The sequence below is a fragment of the Heterodontus francisci genome, unplaced genomic scaffold (genome assembly GCF_036365525.1).
Source record: "Heterodontus francisci isolate sHetFra1 unplaced genomic scaffold, sHetFra1.hap1 HAP1_SCAFFOLD_136, whole genome shotgun sequence".
In the NCBI taxonomy this organism is placed as follows: domain Eukaryota; kingdom Metazoa; phylum Chordata; class Chondrichthyes; order Heterodontiformes; family Heterodontidae; genus Heterodontus; species Heterodontus francisci.
Window position 1 is genome coordinate 3,985,385 of NW_027141926.1, and position 22,535 is coordinate 4,007,919.

Sequence of the window (22,535 nt, forward strand, 5' to 3'; positions counted from 1 at the left end):
GACATATTGAGAAAGTAGTCAGCAAAGCATATGGGATCTTGGGCTTCATAAATAGAGACTTTGAGTACAAAAGCATGAAAATTATGCTGAATGTTTACCTGTGGAGTTGGGAGATGTGGGCATGGTTCTGAATGAATTCTCTGGGTCCGTCTTTATAAAAGAGGGGGAACGATGCAGGTATTGTAGTTAAAGAGGAGGAGTGTGAAATATTGGATGGGATAAACAGAGTGAGAGGGAAATATGAAGGTGTTTGGCAAATTTCAAAGTGGATAAATGGTCAGGCCTGGATGCATTGGAACCACTTCAGAGAAGGTTCACTCGGCTGATTCCCGGGATGAAGGGGTTGTCTTATGAGGAATGGTTGAACAGGTTGGGCCGATACTCATTGGAGTTTAGAAGAATGAGAGGTGATCTTATTGAAACATACTAAATACTAAAAGGGATAGACAGGTTCGATGCAGGTAAGATGTCTCCTTTGGTTCGGGAGTCTAGAACCAGGGGACACAATTTCAAAATAAGGAGGAAGCCACTTAGGTCTGAGATGGGGAGAAATGTCTTTGCTCAGAGTGTTGTGAATCTTTGGAATTCTCTACCCCAGTGGGCTGTGGAAGCTCAGTCTGGGAAAAAGGCATTGAAGTGGATGATCAGCCAGGATCGTATTGAATGGCAGAGCAGGCTCGATGGGCTGAATGGCCGACTCCTGTTCCTATGTTCCCAAGTTGCTGAAATAGTTTCTCCCAAACTATGCCATCAGTTCCCCTTAATATCTCTACATCTTGGAACAAATCACCTTGATCCTCCTAAATTCCAGGCAATAAATCCCTAGTTTGTGTAATATCACCTCGTAATTTAACCCTTGGAGTCCAGTTATTATTCTGGTAAATCTACACTGCACTCAAATGGACATGGACCCCCCAAAGTCTCTTTGAACCTCCAGTGTTTCTATCTTTTCACCATTTATAAAGTACTCTGTTCTAGTCTTTTTTACTGACATGGAAATCTAACGACCACAGTTTTGCCCATTTATTTAAGATATTAATATCTCTTTGTAATTTGATGCTTCCAGCTACACTGCTTACAATGCTGCCTATTTTTGTGTCATTGGTAAACTTGGGTATGTTGCATTCTGCCACAACATCTTAAATCATTAATAAATACAGCAAACTGAGACACACACGGGCTTTGCACGAGTAGACAGGAGTGAATCATTCCAACCTAGAGGCTTTTTAATTCCAGATTTATGTTTTTTTAAAGAAAAAATAGAATTCAAATTCACAACAGCCCAGTGTGGGATTTGAACTCCTACTTTTTCAGTCATCAGCTCAGGCCTTCAAATTAAAACCCATAAAAAGAGATTCATTTTCCTCCTGCTGTTGTCTGACTGACTGAGGTTTTGTATATTGTTCCCTTCTCCTCTTCTTCCATGTGTTTGAAGTCTTTGAAGTTTGTCAGACATTGGTAAACTACTTCATGTGGTGTTCTGTAAATACCTTCAATTCTGTGTATCTGGAAGAGACACAATTCAAATTCTCACCTTATTGCATCAACTAAAACCTGCAGGTCCATTCAAACAACTCTATTTCCTGTCTCTGCAAAGATAGCTCACACTTCCACAATGCAGGAATGTCTGAATGGAAACAGCTTTTGACACATTTCCCAACACGTTTACTAACACTTTTCAGGATGAAGCTAAATTCAACTTCGAGATTGCAAGCCCCAAATTGAATCTTTTAGGTGTAAAAAGTGACACAAATGAAATCCCAGATCTCTCTGTCCCTGCACCCATTTTAACATTGTACCATTTCGTTTATATCGCTTCTCCTCAGCCTTCCTTCCAAAATGCATCATTTGACATTTCTCAGCATTGAAGTTAACCTGCTATGTGTCTGACCATTTCACCAGACTGCCTCTATCCTCCTGAAGTCCACTCCTATTCCCTTCACTGTTTCTTACATTGCAGATGGCACAAGGTTGAAGTTATGCCCTGTTTACCCCAGTCTAAGTCATTCATATATCAATAAGATCAGTGGTCCTAATCAAAACCCCTGGGGAATACCACAATTTACACTGTATACAGTGAGTACAAAAGCCGAGAGGGTGCGCTGAACATTTATAAAGCTCTGGTCAGGTAACAGAGAGGGAGAGACTGGGATTCAGAGGGTAACGGAGAGGGAGAGACTGGGACTCAGAGGGTAAATGAGAGGGAGAGACTGGGACTCAGAGGGGAAGAGAGAGGGAGAGACTGGGATTCAGATGGTAACAGAGAGGGAGAGGCTGGGATTCAGAGGGAAACAGAGAGGGAGAGACTGGGATTCAGACGGTAACAGAGAGGGAGAGTCTGGGATTCAGACGGTAACAGAGAGGGAGAGTCTGGGATTCAGATGGAAACAGAGAGGGAGAGACTGGGATTCAGACGGTAACAGAGAGGGAGAGTCTGGGATTCACAGGGTAACAGAGAGGGAGAGTCTGGGACTCAGAGGGTAAGAGAGAGGGAGAGACTGGGATTCAGAGGGTAACAGAGAGGGAGAGACTGGAATTCAGAGGGTAACAGAGAGGGAGATTCTGGGATTCAGAGGGAAACATGGAGGGAGAGACTGGGATTCAGAGAGTAACAGAGGGGGAGAGAATGGGATTCAGAGGGTAACGGAGAGGGAGAGACTGGGATTCAGAGGGTAACAGAGAGGGAGAGACTGGGATTCAGAGGGTAACAGAGAGCGAGAGACTGGGATTCAGAGGGTAACAGAGAGGGAGAGACTGGAATTCAGAGGGTAACAGAGAGGGAGAGACTGGGATTCAGAGGGTAACAGAGAGGGAGAGACTGGAATTCAGAGGGTAACAGAGAGGGAGAGTCTGGGATTCAGAGGGTAACAGAGAGGGAGAGACTGGGATTCAGAGGGTAACAGAGAGGGAGAGACTGGGATTCAGAGAGTAACAGAGAGGGAGAGACTGGGATTCAGAGGGTAACAGAGGGAAAAATAGAGTTGGCGAGGGCAACATAGAAATTTTAAGGCACAGAAAGCGGCCACTTGGCCCATCCTCTCTGTGCCAGCCGAAAAACGATCAACCGATTCTAATCCCACCTTCCAGCATTTGGTTGGAGCTCTGCAGCTTACCGCACTTGAGGTGTCTATCCAGACTCCTTCTGAATGAGTTGAGGGTCTCTGCCTCAACTACCCTTTCAGGCAGTGAGTTCCAGACCATCGCGACCCTCTGGGTGAAAAAGATTTTCCTCAACTCCCCTCTAATTTTTCTGCCAATCACTTTAAATCTATGCCCCCTCGTCACTGACCTTTCTGCTATGGTTCTCTGCCCTTCACCTCCACTCTATCCAGGACCCTCAACATTTTGTACATTTCAATCAGATCTCCCCTCAGCCTTCTCTGTTCCAAGGACAACAACCCCTGCCGATCCTCACAGCTACAATTCTCCAGTCCTGGCAACATCCTGGAAAATGGGAGAGAGACAAAGTCCCGTGTTCATAACACATGGATAAAGAGGTTAATCATCTGAGCTGTAACTCTGAGACAGAGACAGAGAGAGAGAGGGAGGGAGAGAGGGAGAAAGAGAGAGAGAGAGGGAGGGAGAGAGGGAGGGAGAGAGGGAGGGAGAGAGGGAGGGAGAGAGGGAGGGAGAGAGGGAAGGAGAGAGGGAGGGAGAGAGGGAGGGAGAGAGGGAGGGAGAGATAGTGTGGGGGAGACACAAACTGAGACGTGGACAGAGGCAGCGAGAGAGAGGGAGAGATAGAGAGGGAGAGGCTGAAGAGAGAGAGGCAGAGAGAGAGAGAGGCAGAGAGAGAGATAGAGAGAGACAGAGAGGGAGCGATGGTGTGAGGGAGGCACAAATTGAGACATGGACAGAGGTTGAGAAAGAGAGAGAGGGAGAGACAGAGAGAGAGAGCTGGGGGAGAGACAGATAGAGAGTGAGAGAGGCACAGAGAGAGAAGGAGACACAGTGAGGCAGACATAGAGAGGCAGACAGAGAGCTAGAGAGAGACAGAGAGAGAGGGAGAGATGGTGTGAGGGAGGCACAAATTGAGACGTGGACAGAGGTAGAGAGAGAGAGGGAGAGATAGAGCGAGAGAGAGAAAAAGACAGAGAGGGATAGATAGCGAGAGAGAGGGGGTAAGACAGATAGCGAGGGACAGAGGCAGTGTGAGAGAGGCAGAGTGAGAGAGGCAGATTAGAAGGTAGCAAATGTAACCCCACTATTTACAAAAGGAAGGAGGGAGAAAATAGGGAACTAAAGACCTGTTCGTCTAACATCAGTCATAGGGAAAATGGTCGAATCTATAATAAAGGATGTGATAACAGGACACTTAAAGAGAGATTGTGGGGGGAGAGAGAAATGGGGGGGGGGGAGAGAGGGGGGAGAGTGCGTGAGTGAGACGGAGCAAAGGAGAGAGATACTAGGTTAGGTGGGACAATAAGCTGTGAGGAGAACACAAATAGACTACAAAGAGAGATGGTTTGGGATAGACAGCGATAAATGTCCCAGTGTTGTGGTAACATAAAATGGCCACTGAAAATGAACCTAAAATGGCTGACTGATGTGTGTGGATTTCCACAGATGAGAGGAGAGAGAGAGAGACAGACAGACAGACAGAAAGAGAGACAAAGAGGGAGACAGAGACCAAGACACAGAGCGTGATCGCAGGATATTGGGCGTAGGACAGAGGAAGAGGAGGAGGCCATTTGGCCCCTCAACCCTGTTCTGTCATTCAATGAGCTCATGGCTGATGTGTGATCTAACTCCATGTACCTATCTTTGCCCCTTAATACCTTTGGTTAACAAAAATCTATCAAACTCAGATTTAAAAATTAACAAGTGTCTCAGCATCAATTGCTGTTTGTGGAAGAGAGTTCCAAACTGATACCACACCTGGTGTGTTGAAGTGTTTCTTCATTTCACTCCTGAAAGGTTTTTAGACTAGGTTTATATTTTTAGACTATGCCCCCATGTTCTAGACTCTGCAGCCAGTGGGAATTGTTACTCTCTGTCCACCCCATCAGTTTCCCTTATTATCTTGAAAACAATCATCAAATCACACCTGAGCCTTCAAAATTCCAGGGATACAGAGTAAATCTCCAGCTACACTGTCCCATTAAACATTCCCAAGCTAAGCACAATGTTGGGTTTGACACAGAGTAAATTTCCCTCTACACTGTCCCATCACACACTCCCAGGGCAGGAACATCATGGGGTGGATACAGAGTGAATCTCACTCTGCACTGTCCGAAACAGACAGAGAGAGAGAGAGAATGAGAGAAATAGAGGGAGACACAGACAGACAGGGTGTGTGAGAGTGAAAGAAGGATATAAAACATCAGACATAGGAAGATGAGGAGGCAATTTAACCCCTCGACCCTGTTCCAGCATTCAGTGAGATCAGGGCTGATCTGTGATCTAACTAACACCATATATCCCACCTTTGCCCTTTATCTCTTAATACCTTTGGTTAACAAGAATCTATCAATCACAGGTTTAAAAATTAACCAATAAGCCAGCATGAAATTTCCGCAAACAATATCATGAGGGTGTGATGGTTCCCACAGTGGAATAGCTGGCTGAATATTTATAATGGAGGCTATTCCTTCTGGATCATCAAAAGTGTCCGCCTGGGCCCCAACTTCATCTGCATTCCTCCCTCTCCCGATGTTCGTTTTCTCTCCATACCTATCTCAAATATGTTTGTGTACACAGCAGTGAAGGATTAAATCAAGTTAATATATCTTACATTATCCTCTTCATCCAACTCAACATTCTCTCTCTCTCTCCAAGTTTGTCCCTCTCTACGCCTTCATATCTAACCCTCCGTCCCTCTGTCTCTCTCCCAGTGTCAGTGATAGCAGAGAGAGAGACAGAGATAGAAGGAGAGGGAGGGAGTGACAGAGAGGGAAAGACAGATGGAGGGGCAGAGTGAGAGAAAGAGAGAGGAGAGAGATGGAGTGACAGTGAGGGAAGGACAGATGGAGAGACAGAGAGAGAGAGACAGAGATAGAAATAGAAGGACAGAGAGGGAGTGACAGAGATAGAAGGAGAGGGAGGGAGTGACAGAGAGGGAAAGACAGATGGATGGATAGAGAGAGAGACAGAGAGAGAAGGAGAGAGAGGGAGTGTCAGGCATGGAAGGACGGATGGACAGATGGAGGGATTGACAGAGAGAGAAAGAGATAGAAGGAGAGAGAGGGAGAGACAGAGAGGGAAAGGCAGTTGGAGAGACAGAGAAAGAGAGAGAGGCAGAGATGGAAGGAGAGAGAGGGAGTGACAGGGAGGCAAGGACAGATGGAAAGACAGTGAGAGAGACAGAGATAGAAGGAGAGAGAGGGAGAGACAGAGATTGAAAGAGTGAGAGGGAGTGACTGGGAGGGAAAGAGAGATGGAGAGATAGAGAGAGAGAGACAGAGATAGAAGGAGAGAGAGGGAGAGACAGAGAGGGAAAGGCAGTTGGAGACAGAGAGAGAGAGAGGGGCAGAGATGGAAGGAGAGAGAGGGAGTGAGAGGGAGGGAATGACAGATTCAAAGAGAGAAAGAGAGACAGTGGTAGAAGAAGAGAGAGGGAGAGACAGAGAGGGAAAGACAGATGGAGAGAGAGAGAGAGTGGCAGAGATGGAAGGAGGGAGAGGGAATGTCAGGAAGGGAAAGACAGATGGAAAGACAGAGAGAGAGAGACAGTGATAGAAGGAGAGAGAGGGAGAGACTGGGAGTGAAAGACAGATGGAGGGACAGAGAGAGAAGGAGAGAGAGGGAGTGTTAGGGAGGGAAGCACAGATGGACAGATGGAGGGATTGAGAGAGAGAGACAGAGATAGAAGGAGAGATTGGGAGAAACAGAGAGGGAAAGGCAGTTGGAGAGACAGAGATGGAAGGAGAGAGAGGGAGTGATGGGGAGGGAAAGACAGATGGAGAGACAGAGAGAAAGACAGCGATAGAAGGAGAGAGAGGGAGTGACAGGGAGGGAAAGACAGACAGAGGGACAAAGTGAGAGACAGAGAGAGAAGGAGAGATAGGGAGAGACAGAGAGGGACAGAAAGATGGAGAGATAGAGATAAAAGGAGAGAGATGGAGAGACAGGGAGGGAATGACAGACGGACGGAGAGAGAGAGGGTCTGAGATAGAAGGAGAGAGAGGGAGTGACACGGGGGGAAAGACAGATGGAGGGACGGTGAGAAAGTGAAGGAGGGAGAGGGAGAGATAGAGAGGAGGAGAGTGGGAGTGACAGAGAGGGTAAGACAAATGGTGGAACAGAGAGAGAGACAGAGATAGAAGGAGAGAGAGGGAGCAACAGAGAGGGAAAGGCAGATGGAGGGACAGAGAGAGAGAGACAGAGAGACAGAGAGAGAGGCAGAGAGAGAAGGAGAGTGTGGATGAGACAGAGAGGGAAAGGCAGTTGGAGGGACAGAGAGAGAGAGAGGCAGAGATGGAAGGAGAGAGAGGGAGTGACAGGAAGGGAAAGACATATGGAAAGACAGAGAGAGAGAGACAGAGATAGATGGAGAGAGAGGGAGAGACAGAGAGGTAAAGACAGATGGATGGACAGAGAGATAGAGAGGCAGAGATGGAAGGAGAGAGAGGGAGAGACAGAGAGGGAAAGACAGATGGTGGGACAGAGAGAGAGAGAGAGAGAGAGAGAAAGGGAGAGAAATGGAGTCACAGGGAGGGAAGGACAGATGGAGGGATAGAGAGATAGAGACAGAGATAGAAGGAGAGAGACGGAGTGATGGGTGGGGTGTGGGAAGACAGATGGAGGGACAGGGAGAGAGGCAGGGATAGAACGAGTGAGAGGGAGTGATAGGGAGGGAAATTCACAAGGAAAGACAGAGAGAAAGACAGAGATAGGAGAGAGTGGGAGTGACAGGGAGGGAAAGACGGATGGAGGGACAGAGTGAGAGAGAAGGAGAGAGAGGGAGTGACAGAGAAGGAGAGAGGGGTTAGAGGAAAAAACAGATGGAGAGACAGAGAGATACAGAGATAGAAGGAGAGAGAGGGAGTGTCAGGGAGGCTAAGACAGATAGAGGGACAGACTGAGAGACAGAGAGAGTGATGGAGTGACAGGGAGGGAAGGACTGATGGAGGGATAGAGAGAGAGAGAGAGATAGAAGGACATAGAGGGAGTGACAGAAAGGGAAAGACTGATGGAGAGACAGAGAGAGACAGAGATGGAAGGAGAGAGAGAGGGAGTGATAGAAAGGGAAAGACAGATGGAGAGACAGAGATAGAAGGAGAGAGATGGAGAGACAGAGAGGGAAAGACAGATGGAGGGACAGAGAGTGAGAGGCAGAGATAGAAGGAGAGAGAGGAAGTGACAGAGAGGGAAAGACAGATGGAGGGACAGAGTGAGGAGAGAGATGGAGTGACATTGAAGGAAGGGCAGATGGAGGGATAGAGAGAGAGAGAGACAGAGATAGAAGGAGAGAGATGGAGTGATGGGGCTGGGTGGGAAGACAGATGGAGAGACCAAGAGAGAGACAGAGAGAGAAGGAGAGAGATGGAGTGACAGGAAGGTAAGGACCGATGGACAGATGGAGGGATGGAGAGAGTGAGAGACAGAGACAGAAGGAGAGAGAGGGAGAGACAGAGAGGGAAAGACAGATGGAGGGACAGAGAGAGAGACAGAGAGAGAGACAGAGAGAGAGAGAGAGAAGGAGAGATTGGGAGAGACAGAGAGGTAAAGGCAGTTGGAGAGACAGAGAGAAAGAGAGAGGGGCAGAGATGGAAGGAGAGAGGGGGAGTGATGGGGAGGGAAAGACAGATGGAGAGACAGAGAGAAAGACAGAGATAGAAGGAGAGAGAGGGAGTGACAGGGAGGGAAAGACAGACGGAGGGACAAAGTGAGAGACAGAGAGAGAAGGAGAGAGAGGGAGAGACAGAGAGGGAAGGACAGATGGACAGAGAGAGAGAGGGTCAGAGATAGAAGGAGAGAGAGGGAGTGACAGCAAGGAAAGACAGATGGAGGGATTGAGAGAGAGACTGAGATAGAAGGAGCGAGAGGGAGTGACATGATGGGAAAGACAGATGGAGGGACGGCGAGAAAGTGAAGGAGGGAGAGGGAGAGACAGAGAGAAGGAGAGTGGGAGTGACAGAGAGGGAAAGACAAATGGTGGAACAGAGAGAGAGACAGAGATAGAAGGAGAGCGAGGGAGCAACAGAGAGGGAAAGACTGATGGAGGGACAAAGTGAGGGAGAGTGAGCGAAGGAGAGAGATGGCGTGACAGGGAGGGAAGGACAGATGGAGGGACAAAGTGAGGGACAGAGAGAGAAGGAGAGAGATGGAATGACAGGGAGGGAGGGACAGATGGAGGGATAGAGAGAGAGAGACAGAGATAGAAGGAGAGAGAGGGAGTGACAGAAAGGGAAAGACAGATGGAGGGACAGAGAGAGAGAGAGAGAGAGAGAGAGGAAGAGGCAGAAACTGAGATAGACGGAGAGAGAGGGAGTGACATGGGGGGAAGGACAGATGGAGGGATAGTGAGAGAGAGACAGAGATAGGAGAGTGAGGGAGTGTCGGAGAGGGAAAGACAGTCAGAGGGACAGACAGAGAGACAGAGACAGTGATAGAAGGAGAGAGAGGGAGTGACAGGGGGGGAAAGACAGATGGAGGGACACAGAGAGAGACAGAGATGAAAGGAGAGAGATGGAGAGACAGAGAGGGAAAGACAGATGGAGAGACAGAGATAGAAGGAGAGAAAGGGAGAGACAGAGAAGGAAAGACAGATGGAGGGACAGAGAGAGAGACAGACAGAGAGCGGGAGTGACAGAGATAGAAGGAGAGAGTGGGAGAGACAGAGAAGGAAAGACAGATGGAGGGACAGAGAGAGAGACAGACAGAGTGGCAGAGACAGAGATAGTTGGAGAGAGAGGGAGTGACAGAGAGGGAAAGACAGATGGCGGGACAGAGAGAGTGGCAGAGACAGAGATAGAAGGAGCGAGAGGGAGTGAGGGGGGGGGGAAGACAGATGGAGGGACAGAGTGAGAGAGAAGGAGAGAGAGGGAGAGACAGAGGGAAGGAGAGAGGGAGTGACAGAGAGGGAAAGACCGATGGAGGGACAGAGTGAGAAACAGAGAGAAGGAGAGAGATGGAATGACAGGGAGGGAAGGACAGATGGAGGGATAGAGAGAGGCAGAGACAGAGAGAGAAGGATGAGTGGGAGAGACAGAGAGGGTAAGGCAGTTGGAGAGACAGAGAGAGAGGCAGCGATGGACGGAGAGAGAGGGAGTGACAGGGAGGGAAAGGCCAATGGAAAGACAGAGAGCGAGAGAGACAGAGATAGAAGGAGAGTGTGGAGAGACAGAGAGGGAAAGACAGATGGAGCGATGGAGAGAGAGAGACAGAGATAGGAGAGTGAGGTAGTGACAGAGAGGGAAAGACAGACAGAGGGACAGACAGAGAGACAGAGACAGAGATAGAAGGAGAGAGAGGGAGTGACAGACAGTGAAAGACAGATGGAGGGACAGAGAGAGAGACAGAGAGAGAGGCAGAGAGAGAAGGAGAGAGAGGGACAGACAATGAAGGAAAGACAGATGGAGAGACAGAGATAGAAGGAGAGAGAGGGAGAGACAGAGAAGGAAAGACAGATGGAGGGACAGAGAGAGAGACAGACAGAGAGCGAGAGTGAGAGAGATAGAAGGAGTGAGACGGAGAGACAGAGAGGGAAAGACAGATGGAGGGACAGAGCTGGAGACAGAGAGAGTGGCAGAGACAGAGAGAGAGAGGGAGAGAGAGGGAGTGTCAGGAAGGGAATGCCCGATGGAGGGACAAAGTGAGAGAGAGAGAGAGTAGAGAGATGGAGTGACAGGGAGGGAAGGAAAGATGGAGGGATAGAGAGAGAGACAGAGATAGGAGAGAGGAGGAGAGACAGAGAGGGAAAGACAGATGGAGAGACAAAGTGAGAGACAGAGAGAGAAGGAGAGAGGAGGAGTGACAGAGAGGGAAAGACAGATGAAGGGACAGAGAGAGAGACAGAGAGAGAGAGACAGAGAGAGAGAGAGTGAGAGTTAGAAGGAGAGAGGAGGAGAGACAGAGAGGGAAAGACAGGTGAAGGGAAAGAGAGAGAGACAGAGAGAGCGAGATACAGAGAGAGAGAGACAGAGAGAGTGGGAGAGATGGTGTAAGGGAGGCACAAATGGAGTCATGGAAAGAGAGAGAGAGAGAGATAGGCAGAGATAGAGAATGAGAGAGATGTAAACAGAGTCATGGACAGAGGGTGAGAAAGAGAGATAGGGAGAGACAAAGTAAAAGAAGGAGAGAGAGAGAGAGATGGAGGCAGAGAGAGGGAGAGACAGAGAGAGAAAGCAGATACAGAGAGGGAGAGGGAGAGACAGAGAGGGAGAGGGAGATACAGAGAGGGAGAGGGAGAGACAGAGAGGGAGAGGGAGATACAGAGAGAGAGAGGGAGAGACAGAGTGAGTGGGAGAGATGGTCTAAGGGAGGCACAAATGGAGTCATGGAAAGAGAGAGAGAGAGAGATGGAGAGGCAGAGAGAGGGAGAGACAGAGAGAGGGAGGGCGAGATGGTGTGAGAGAGACAGAGGCATGGACAGAGGCAGAGAGAGAGAGGGAGAGACACTGAGAGACAGAGAGAGACAGCGAGAGAGAAAGAAACAGAGAGGGAGGGAGAGAGAGACAGAGAGGGAGAGACTGGGATTCAGAGGGTAACAGAGAGGGAGAGACCGGGATTCAGAGGGTAACAGAGAGGGAGAGACTTGGATTCAGAGGGTAACAGAGAGGGAGAGACTGGGATTCAGAGGGTAACAGAGAGGGAGAGACTGAGATTCAGAGGGTATCAGAGAGGGAGAGACTGGGATTCAGAGGGGATCAGAGATGAAGAGACTGGGATTCAGAGGATAACGGAGAGGGAGAGACTGTGATTCAGAGGGTAATGGAGAGGGAGAGACTGGGATTCAGAGGGTATCAGAGAGGGAGAGACTGGGATTCAGAGGGGATCAGAGATGAAGAGACTGGGATTCAGAGGATAACGGAGAGGGAGAGACTGTGATTCAGAGGGTAATGGAGAGGGAGAGACTGGGATTCAGAGGCTAACAGAGAGGGAGAGACTGGGATTCAGAGGCTAACAGAGAGGGAGAGACTGGGATTCAGAAGGTAACAGAGAGGGAGAGACTGTGATTCAGAGGGTAACGGAGAGGGAGAGACTGTGATTCAGAGGGTAATGGAGAGGGAGAGACTGGGATTCAGAGGCTAACAGAGAGGGAGAGACTGGGATTCAGAGGCTAACAGAGAGGGAGAGACTGGGATTCAGAAGGTAACAGAGAGGGAGAGACTGTGATTCAGAGGGTAACGGAGAGGGAGAGACTGTGATTCAGAGGGTAATGGAGAGGGAGAGACTGGGATTCAGAGGGTAACAGAGGGAGAAGTAGAGATGAAGAGTGAAGATGGGAGAAAGACAAAGTCCAGTGTTCGTAACACATGGATAAAGAGGAACAGAGAGGTGAGACAGGGCTTGAGAGAGTAAAAGACAGAGGAAGGAGAGATAGAGATGGAGAGATTACCAGGAACATAAATCTCCAGCAGTCTCTTCATGCTGATCACTCCTTTTCTCTGGATGTGGCAGGATTGCAGAGCTTAGATCTGATCCGTTGGTTATGGGATCGCTTAGCTCTGTCTATCGCATGCTGCTTACGCAGTTTGGCACGCAGATAGTCCTGGGTTGTAGCTTCACCAGGTTGACACCTCATTTTGAGGTTTGCCTGGTGCTGCTCCTGGCCTGCCCTCCTGCACACTTCACTGAACCGGGGTTGGTCTCCTGGCTTGATGGTAATGGTAGAGTGGGGGATATGCCGGGCCATGAGGTTACAGATTGTCTTTCTTTCTGTCTGTCTGTCTGTCTCTCGTTCCCTCCTCTCTCATAACATCAGTCAGCCATTTTAGGTTTGTTCACGGTGGCCATTTTATGTTACAGCAGCACTGGGACATTTATTTCAGAGACTGACTCCTCCCTAATGCAAGGTTAGTTCAACAGGAAAAGAACATCTTCCCGAGGACTAAAAAAACCTAACAAATACAACAACTTCAGTCGGAGAAAAGCCACTAACAAATTCAACATCATCAGAAGGGGAAAAAACATCGATAAATAGGGCAGTGGCACAAGCTGTTGGAGGGACAGGAAATGGTTTACGAAGGGACAGAGTATCTGATCACACCCGGGATGGTGGAATTGAGTATTTATTAAATGGTAAGAGATTAGAAAGTGTAGATGTACAAAGCGACCTGGGTGTCCCCATCAATAAGTCACTGAAAACTAACATGCAGGTACAGAATGCAATTCAGAAGGCTAATGGGATGTTAGTCTTTATCACAAGAGGATTTGAGTACAGGAGTAGTGAAGTCTTGCTTCAATCACATAGAACCTTGGTTAGACCACACCTGGAGTACTGTGTGCAGTTTTGGTCCCCTTACCTTAGGAAGGATATTATTGCCAGAGAGGGAGTGCAATGAAGGTTCACCAGACTTGTTCCCGGGATGACGGGACTGTCCTATGGTGAGAGATTGGGGAAACTGAGACACAGAGAGAGAGATAGAGACAGTGAGAGGCAGAGAGACAGAGGCAGAGAGAGAGAAATGGTGTGAGAGAGACACAAACAGAGTCATGGAGAGAGAGTGAGAGGAGAGACAGAGAGAGAGAGCAACAGACAGAGAGACACAAAGAGAGAGAGAAACAGAGAGAAAGAGACAGGAAGAGATAGAGAGAGAGTCAGTGAGAGAGACAGAGAGAGAGGGAGAGTGAGATAGATGGGGAGAGTGAGATAGAGGGGTAGTGTGAGATAGAGGGGGAGTGTGAGATAGAGGGGGAGTGTGAGATAGAGGGGGTGTGTGAGATAGAGGGGGTGTGTGAGATAGAGGGGGTGTGTGAGATAGAGGGGGTGTGTGAGTTAGAGGGGGAGAGGAAGATAGAGGGGGAGAGGAAGATAGAGGGGGAGAGGGAGATAGAGGGGGAGAGGGAGATAGAGGGGGAGAGAGAGATAGAGGGGAGAGGGAGATAGAGGGAGAGAGTGAGATAGAGGGAGAGAGTGAGATTGAGGAGAACAGTGAGATCGAGGGGAGGAGAGGGAGAGACAGAGAGAAGGAGAGTGGGAGTGACAGAGAGGGAAAGACAAATGGTGGAACAGAGAGAGAGACAGAGATAGAAGGAGAGAGAAGGAGTGACTGAGAGGGAAAGACAGATGGAGGGACAGAGAGAGAGAGAGAGACAGAGAGACAGAGAGAGTGAGAGGCAGAGAGAGAGAGGCAGAGAGAGAGAGGCAGAGAGAGAGGTAGAGAGAGAGGTAGAGAGAGAGAGAGAAGGAGAGTGTGGGTGAGACAGAGAGGGAAAGGCAGTTGGAGAGACAGAGAGAGAGAGAGGCAGAGATGGAAGGAGAGAGAGGGAGTGACAGGAAGTGAAAGACATCTGGAAAGACAGAGAGAGAGACAGAGATAGATGGAGAGAGAGGGAGAGACAGAGAGGTAAAGACAGATGGAGAGACAGAGAGAGAGAGAGAGAGACAGAGATGGAAGGAGTGAGCGGGAGAGACAGAGAGGGAAAGACAGATGGAGGGACAGAGAGAGAGACAGAGAGAGAAGGAGAGAGAGGGAGTGTCAGGGAGGGAAAGACAGATGGAGGGACAGAGAGAGAGAGTGACAGAGAGAGAAATGGAGTGACAGGGAGGGAAGGACAGATGGAGGGATAGAGAGAGAGAGACAGAGATAGAAGGAGAGAGATGGAGTGATGGGTGGGGTGTGGGAAGACAGATGGAGGGACAGGGAGAGAGGCAGAGATGGAACGAGTGAGAGGGAGTTATAGGGAGGGAAACACAGATGGAAAGACAGAGAGAAAGACAGAGATCGGACAGAGATGGAGTGACAGGGAGGGAAGGACAGATGGAGGGACAGAGAGAGTGAGCGATAGAAGGACAGACAGAGAGAGGGAAAGACAGATGGAGAGACAGAGATAGAGAGAGGCAGAGATGGACGGAGAGAGAAGGAGTGACAGGGAGAGAAAGACAGATGGAAAGACAGAGAGAGAGAGAAAGGGAGAGAAGGAGAGAGATGGAGTGACAGAGAGGGAAGGATAGATGGAGGGATAGAGAACGAGAGACATAGATAGAAGGAGAGAGAAGGAGTGACAGGTGGTAGGGGGGCGGATACAGATGGAGGGAACGAGAGAGAGAGGAGAGAGAGGGAGAGACAGAGAGAAGGAGAGAGGGATTGGCAGAGAGGGAAAGACAGGTGGAGGAACAGAGATCGAGACAGAGATAGAAGGAGAGAGAGGGAGTGACCGAGAGGGAAAGACAGATGGAGGGACAGAGAGAGAGACAGAGAGAGAGGCAGAGACAGAAAGGGAAAGACAGATGGAGGGACAGAGAGAGAAGGAGAGAGAGGGAGAGACAGAGAGAGAGGCAGAGACAGGGAGAGAAGGAGAGAGCGGGAGAAACAGAAAGGGAAAGACAGATGGAGAGACAGAGAGAGAGAGACACACAGATAGAAGGAGAGAGAGGGAGAGACAGAGAGAGAGGCAGAGACAGAGAGAGAAGGAGAGAGAGGGAGAGACAAAAAGGGAAAGATAGATGGAGGGACAGAGAGAGAAGGAGAGAGAGGGAGAGACAGAGAGAGAGGCAGAGACAGAGAGAGAAGGAGAGAGAGGGAGAGACAGAAAGGGAAAGACAGATGGAGAGACAGAGAGAGAGACACACACAGATAGAAGGAGAGAGGGGGAGAGACAGAGAGAATGGCAGAGACAGAGATAGAAGGAGAGAGAGGGAGTGTCATGAGGAGTGGGAGAGGGAGATAGAGGAGGAGAGACAGATAGAGGGAGAGACAGACAGATAGAGGGGGAGACAGACAGATAGAGGGGGAGAGTGAGATAGAGGGGGAGAGTGAGATAGAGGGGGAGAGGGAGATAGAGGGGCAGAGTGAGATGGAGGGGGAGAGGGAGAGAGAGGGGCAGAGGGAGATGGAGGGGGAGAGGGAGATGGAGGGGGAGAGGGAGATGGAGGGGGAGAGGGAGAGAGAGGGGCAGAGGCAGATAGAGGTGCAGAGGGAGATAGAGGGGCAGAGGGAGATGGAGGGTGGAGAGGGAGAGAGAGGGGGGAGTGGGAGAGAGAGGGGGGAGAGGGAGAGAGGGGGGGAGTGGGAGAGAGAGCGGGAGAGGGAGAGAGTGAGATAGAGGGCGAGAGACACATCAATGGGGAGAGTGAGATAGTGGGGGAAGGATGGGATAGAGTAGGGAGAGGGAGTTAGAGTAGGGAGAGGGAGATAGAGGGGGAGAGAGCGGGAGAGGGAGAGAGGGAGATAGAGGGGGTGTGTGAGATAGAGGGGGTGTGTGAGATAGAGGGGGTGTGTGTGATAGAGGGGGTGTGTGTGATAGAGGGGGTGTGTGTGATAGAGGGGGTGTGTGTGATAGAGGGGGAGTGTGTGATAGAGGGGGAGAGGGAGGGAGAGGGAGGTAGAGGGGCAGAGGGAGATAGAGGGGGAGAGGGAGATAGAGGGCGAGAGACACATCAATGGGGAGAGTGAGATAGTGGGGGAAGGATGGGATAGAGTGGGGAGAGGGAGTTAGAGTGGGGAGAGGGAGATAGAGGGGGAGAGGGAGAGAGAGCGGGAGAGGGAGAGAGAGCGGGAGAGGGGGTGTGTGAGATAGAGGGGGTGTGTGAGATAGAGGGGGTGTGTGAGATAGAGGGGGAGAGTGAGATAGAGGGGGTGTGTGTGATAGAGGGGGTGTGTGTGATAGAGGGGGTGTGTGTGATAGAGGGGGAGAGGGAGGGAGAGGGAGGTAGAGGGGCAGAGGGAGATAGAGGGGGAGAGGGAGATAGAGGGAGAGAGCGAGATAGAGGGAGAGAGTGAGATAGAGGGGAAGTGTGAGATCGAGGGGATGTGTGAAATAGAGTGGGAGAGGGAGATAGAGGGGGAGATGGAGATAGAGGGTGGAGAGGGAGATAGAGTGGGTGAGGGAGAGAGAGTGGGAGAGGGAGATAGAGGGGATTGGGAGATAGCAGGGGAGAGGGAGATAGAGGGTGGCGAGGGAGATAGAGGGGGATTGGGAGATAGAGGGGGGTGAGGGAGATAGAGGGGGGTGAGGGAGATAGAGGGGAAGAGGGAGATAGAGGGGAAGAGGGAGATAGAGGGGGAGAGGGGGATAGAGGGGGAGAGGGAGATGGAGGGGGAGAGTGAGATAGAGGGGGTTGAGGGAGATAGAGGGGGTTGAGGGAGAGAGAGCGGGATTGGGAGATAGAGGGGGATTGGGAGATAGAGGGGAGAGGGAGATAGAGGGGGAGAGGGAGATAGAGGGTGGAGACGGAGATAGAGGGTGGAGACGGAGATAGAGGGTGGAGACGGGGATAGAGGGGGAGAGATGGATGGGGTAGAGGGTGGTGAACCTGTGGAATTCTCTACCGCAGAAGGCAGTGGAGGCCAAGTCATTAAATATATTCATGGAGGAGAGAGATATATTTCTAAATGTCAAAGGGATCAAGGGGTATGGGGAGAAAGTGGGAACAGGGTACTGAATTAGACCATCGGTCATGATCTTTATTGAATGACGGAGCAGGCCCAAAGGGCCGAATGGCCTGCTCCTGCTCCTATTTTCTATGTTTCTATGAGAGAGGCGGATTGAGAGAGGGAGAGAGAAGGAGAAACAGAGAGAGAAGGAGAGATAGAGATGGAGCGAGGTGACCCTGATATTCTCTCTCTCACACACACACACATCCAGACACACACAGACACATACATAAAGGGACAGACAGAGACACACACACACACACACACACACACAGACACACACACACACACACACACACACACAGACACACACACCCAGACAGATTTTACAATCCACACTGATGTCAGTAAAAATGACCAACAGAACCTCAGTAACAATCCCCAGTGTCTGCCCAGTCCTGAGAGAGACAGAGAAAGAGATAGGGCAGTGACAGAGAAAGACAGTGAAAGAGGGAGGACAAAACAGCTTGTGGGAGAAACTTTACATTTCTTTGTGTTCCACAGATTTTATTAAAAGTTGAAAGGGACTGGACACTGGAAAAGCTGTCAACACACAACAACAACACTGAGAGACTTTAGATGTGAGGGAAGGGGAGACACACTTTAAAATCCACACTGATGTCAGTAAAAATCCCCAAACACAACCTCAGAAACAATCCCCATTATCTGCCCAGTCCTGTTTTGTGGGTTTTCTTCTTTGGCCTCCTTATCTCGAGAGACAATGGGTAAGTGCCTGGAGGTGGATCAGTGGTGTGTGGAGCAGCGCCTGGAGTGGCGATAAAGGCCAATTCTAGAGTGACAAGCTCTTCTTCCACAGGTGCTGCAGAGAAATGTGATTGTCGGGGCTGTTACACAGTTGGCTCTTCCCTTGCGCCTCTGTCTTTTTTGTGGGTTTAGTGTGAGGGTTTGAGGGGGGAGGTTTGGATCAGTGTTTGATATTTTGAAACTGCAGGGAAAGAATTAAAGGTTTAAAATGAACTAAGAGATGTCTGAAAGCATTGCTGTGCTGGGATTAACATATCAATGGACTGTAAAAGTCAGGAAGGTCCTGTCCTGGGATTAACATATCAATGGACAGGCCCCCTCCCCTGCCCCCGAGGCAGGAGATTGAGAGACAGCCCATCATGTCAAACGCTCAAGGGGTGGAGTTTGCAAACAGCTCACTCAGGATATAAACTGGGTTTGAAGATCTCAGTTCCAATCACAAAACCCACCTTTCACTCTCTGTCTGCAGAGAGTGGACACATTCCCCAGTCTGATTCAGTGTGTGTGTCTGTGTATCTGTGTTTGTGCTCTCTCTGTCTCAATCTGCTTTATAACTGTGATTTGATTGTATTTGAATATTGCTGATTGTCTGTGTAACTGAGAGAGGAAACTCTGGGCTCTTGCTGTGCAATTTTGTTTAAAAATGTCTTCGCTTTGTATTTTAATCCAATTTTCTTCTCCTTCTTTCCCCTGAGGAATTTTCATTCTGAAAACTGCACGGTGAAGGTGAAAAGAGGGAAAGTTTGGGACGAGGAATCCTTGGACAGGAGCTTCCTCCAGAGGGGACGGACTGAGGCCTTGTCCACAGGCTGCACCCAAAGGGCCCACGTGAGTTGTGTCTGTTTATTAGCCTGAGGTTTAATTTCCTCTCTGGGGCCCTGGGTTAACCATTTCATGTTGGATTGGGGCTCCTGGTGTTTTATACAGATTGAAAGCCTGGGGTTAAAGGAGCAGCCCCAGGAGGGAGTCCCATTTGCCCCTTGCTCCTTCCAGCCCTGTCTGTGAGGTTTGCTGGTGTTTTGGTCAATGCTATGAAGCTAACAGTTAAATAAGATGCACAGTGCCCATTTTAATTCATTTTACTGTAGGTCTGAGCTTTCTCTCTGTCTCCACCTTCTTTCCCTGTGTCTCTATCTCCCCCCATGCTTTCTCTTCTCTGTCTCGGTTTCACACTCACCTTCTCCAATTCAACCTTTAATAAATTTAACTAAAAACATGCCACACACAGCAATGTAATTTGTCGTTATTTGAAATGATGAGACAAAATCAGCAGCTTGTTCCCAGTTTAAAGAGGGAGTTTTGCCCTTTCTGGGGACTGAAATCTAGCTATTATCACATTGTTGCTCGTGGGATCTTGCTGTGCATCTCGTGCCCAGCAACATTTCCTCCACAGTAATGAGGACACTTTAAAATTCAGCTTCCTGAGGGTGTAGTGTGGATTTCTCTGTTTTCTCTCCATCTTCCTCTGCTTTTCTCTCCCCCGCACTTTCTCTATTTTAACCATTAATCAATAGGTGCCACAATGTGTGCACAGCAAGATCCCACAGGCAGCAATATGATGATATACAGATAATGTGTTTTCAGTGATGTAAGTTTCGGGATCGCAGAGGGAGGGACTTTCCTGCAGCGGCTAAGTGGTTAGTACCGCAGCCTCACAGCTCCAGTAACCCAGGTTGGGTTCTGGGCACCGCCTGTGTGGAGTTTGCAAGTTCTCCGTGTGGGTTTGCTCCGGGTGCTCTGGTTTCCTGCCACATGCCAAAGACTTGCGGGTCGATAGGTAAATTGGCCATTATAAAAATTGCCCCTCGTGTAGGTAGGTGGTGGGAGAATTGAGGGAAGGTGGGGATGTGAGAGAGGGAAAAATGTAGGATTAGCATAAATGGGTGGCTGATGGTCAGCGTTGGGCCGAAGGTACTGTTTTAGTGCTGTATCTCTCTATGAATCGAATGTGACGTGTGGTTATTTTAAACGGTGACAGAAACATTTCAGCGGACGTTTCAATCTAGATTAAATCCCAGATCGAGAGAAAAAGAAACAGATGTGGATGGGGTGCAGGGGGGAGGGAGCAGGAGAAAGACAGGGAGAGGGGTGTTTGAGATTTTCAAACTGCAGGAATGTCCCTCCCTCTGATTTCTCGAAACTTACATCACTGAAAACAGATTATCTGCATATTAGCATATTGTTGCCTTTGGGATCTTGCTGTGCACAGATTGCCTGCAGGTTTCCTGCATTGTAACAGTGAGGACCACTTTAAAAATTAGTTCATTGATTCTCAACTGCTCCTGAGGGCCAATAATTACAAGAGCTGAACGTGAAGCTGTCTAAAGTCTTGTGAAAAGTTTAAAGATGGAGTTCAGCATTTTCAGAGGACTGTGATAGGATATCTGGCTATGATCACATTGTGGGATCCTGCTGTGCATACATTCCCTGCATCAATTCTTACATTACAGCACTGAGGCAGGAACAGATGGAGAGAAAAAGAGGGAGAGAAACAGCTGGAGGTGGCAGGTAAATCAGAGAGAGAGAGAGAGAGAGAGACAGGCGGAGTGTGGATGAGGGAGGGAAGGCAGAGAAAGATGGAGAAAGACAGAGAGAGAGAGAAATCCACACTCAAAATCTTGGTCAACTGAATTTTGAAGTGTCACCATTGCTGGGATCTTGCTGTGCCCAGCTTGCCTGCAGATTTCCCTGCATTGTGACAGTGAGTGCATTTTCGAAGTGAATTCATTGTGTGTAAAGCTCTCCTGAAGGCCTGGAATTTAAGTCCGGAGCTTGAAGCCGGTATAATTCCCGAATAATGCTGGTGTTTTGGGCAGTGACGTGAATTTCTCTCTCTCTCTCTCCATCTGTCTCTCTGAATGAGAGTAACAGGAGGGAGAGAGATGCAGGAGAGTGAGGGAAACATGGAGGGAATCAAGAGGGGGCGGAGAAGGGGGAGCCCACTGTTATCAGACTGCTGCTTGTGGGATCTTGCTGTGCATCAATGGCCGACAGCATTTCCAACGTTGCAACAGTGACGAGCACTTTAAAAATTGATTCATTGAGTGTCAAATGCTTCTGTGAATCAGCAATGAAATGGGTGAAATGTGAAGGTTTGTAAAGGCTTGTTCTCATTCCCGAATATTGCTGGTGTTTCAGGCTGTGGGCTGAATTTGACAGTGAAATGAAACACCGGGGGACCATTTGAATTCAGATTTTCAGGGATGGGAATGTGGATTTCTCTCTCTATCCTTCTACAGGAGAGGGGATGGGGGTCACCAGTGTTTGTGTGCTTTTACAATGAGGCAGAAACAGATGTAGAGAGACACACAGAGAGAAATAGAGAGAGAGAGGGAGAGAGAGAGACAGCAGGAAATGACAGGGTAAACACATCTACACTTCCCAGTCTCTGGCTCTGTGTCAGGGGATGTGTTTGTAAGTCACTGAGAGATTGTTTTATGTCAGTGAGTTGGAGAGAGAGTCCTGGGCTCTCGCTGTGTTTTATTTCTGTGCAAAAATGCTTTGCTTTGTTTGAATCAATTTTATTTCTCTTATTCCCAAGGAGAATCTTTTCGGAAGCTGCAGCTGTGATGATGCAGAGGGAGAATCTTTTGGCCATGTGGAATTCTCCGACAAGAGCTTTAACCGGAGAGGGAAAGTAATAATAAAAATATATTTGTCATTGTCAAATTAATTTCTAGATCCAGAAAAGAAGACTGTGTGATTTCGGGACTGATAGAAAAACAAAGTGCTGGAAATGCTCAGTAATTCCAGAACAGTTTTTATTTCAGATTTCCAGCATCCGCAGTATTTTGATTTTGTGTTTTCGGGGGTCTGTGGATTTTATTTTAACCACAAGGGAGGGGGCTGGATGGTGCTCCGAAGGGAATAGTTTGGGAATCGCTGCTCCAGAACAGTCACTGTAATCCCATAGATTTCCCTCTCTCCATCTCTTGCTGCAACTTGTTCCCTGCACCTTCCTCTTTGTTCCTAACTCTGTTTCTTCACATCTTTAAATCCCTATCTCTGTATCTCTCAACATCCTTTCTATCTTTGCCTCTCTCTAAAGTCTCACAGGTTTCCATTGTCACTCTCTTTCTGCAACTCTCTGTATCTTTATCTGTCTCTCTCTCAGTCCATTTCTTCTCTCACTCACTTCCAAATCCCTGAATCTTTCCATCTCTGCTCCTCCTTTCCTGCAAGATTATCTCTGCATTTCCCTCCGGCCTGTCCCGGGACACCCCTCTCCATTCTGTGAACACATCTTACTTTGTGTCTCTGCCCCTCCACCTCTTTCTGTCTCTGCAT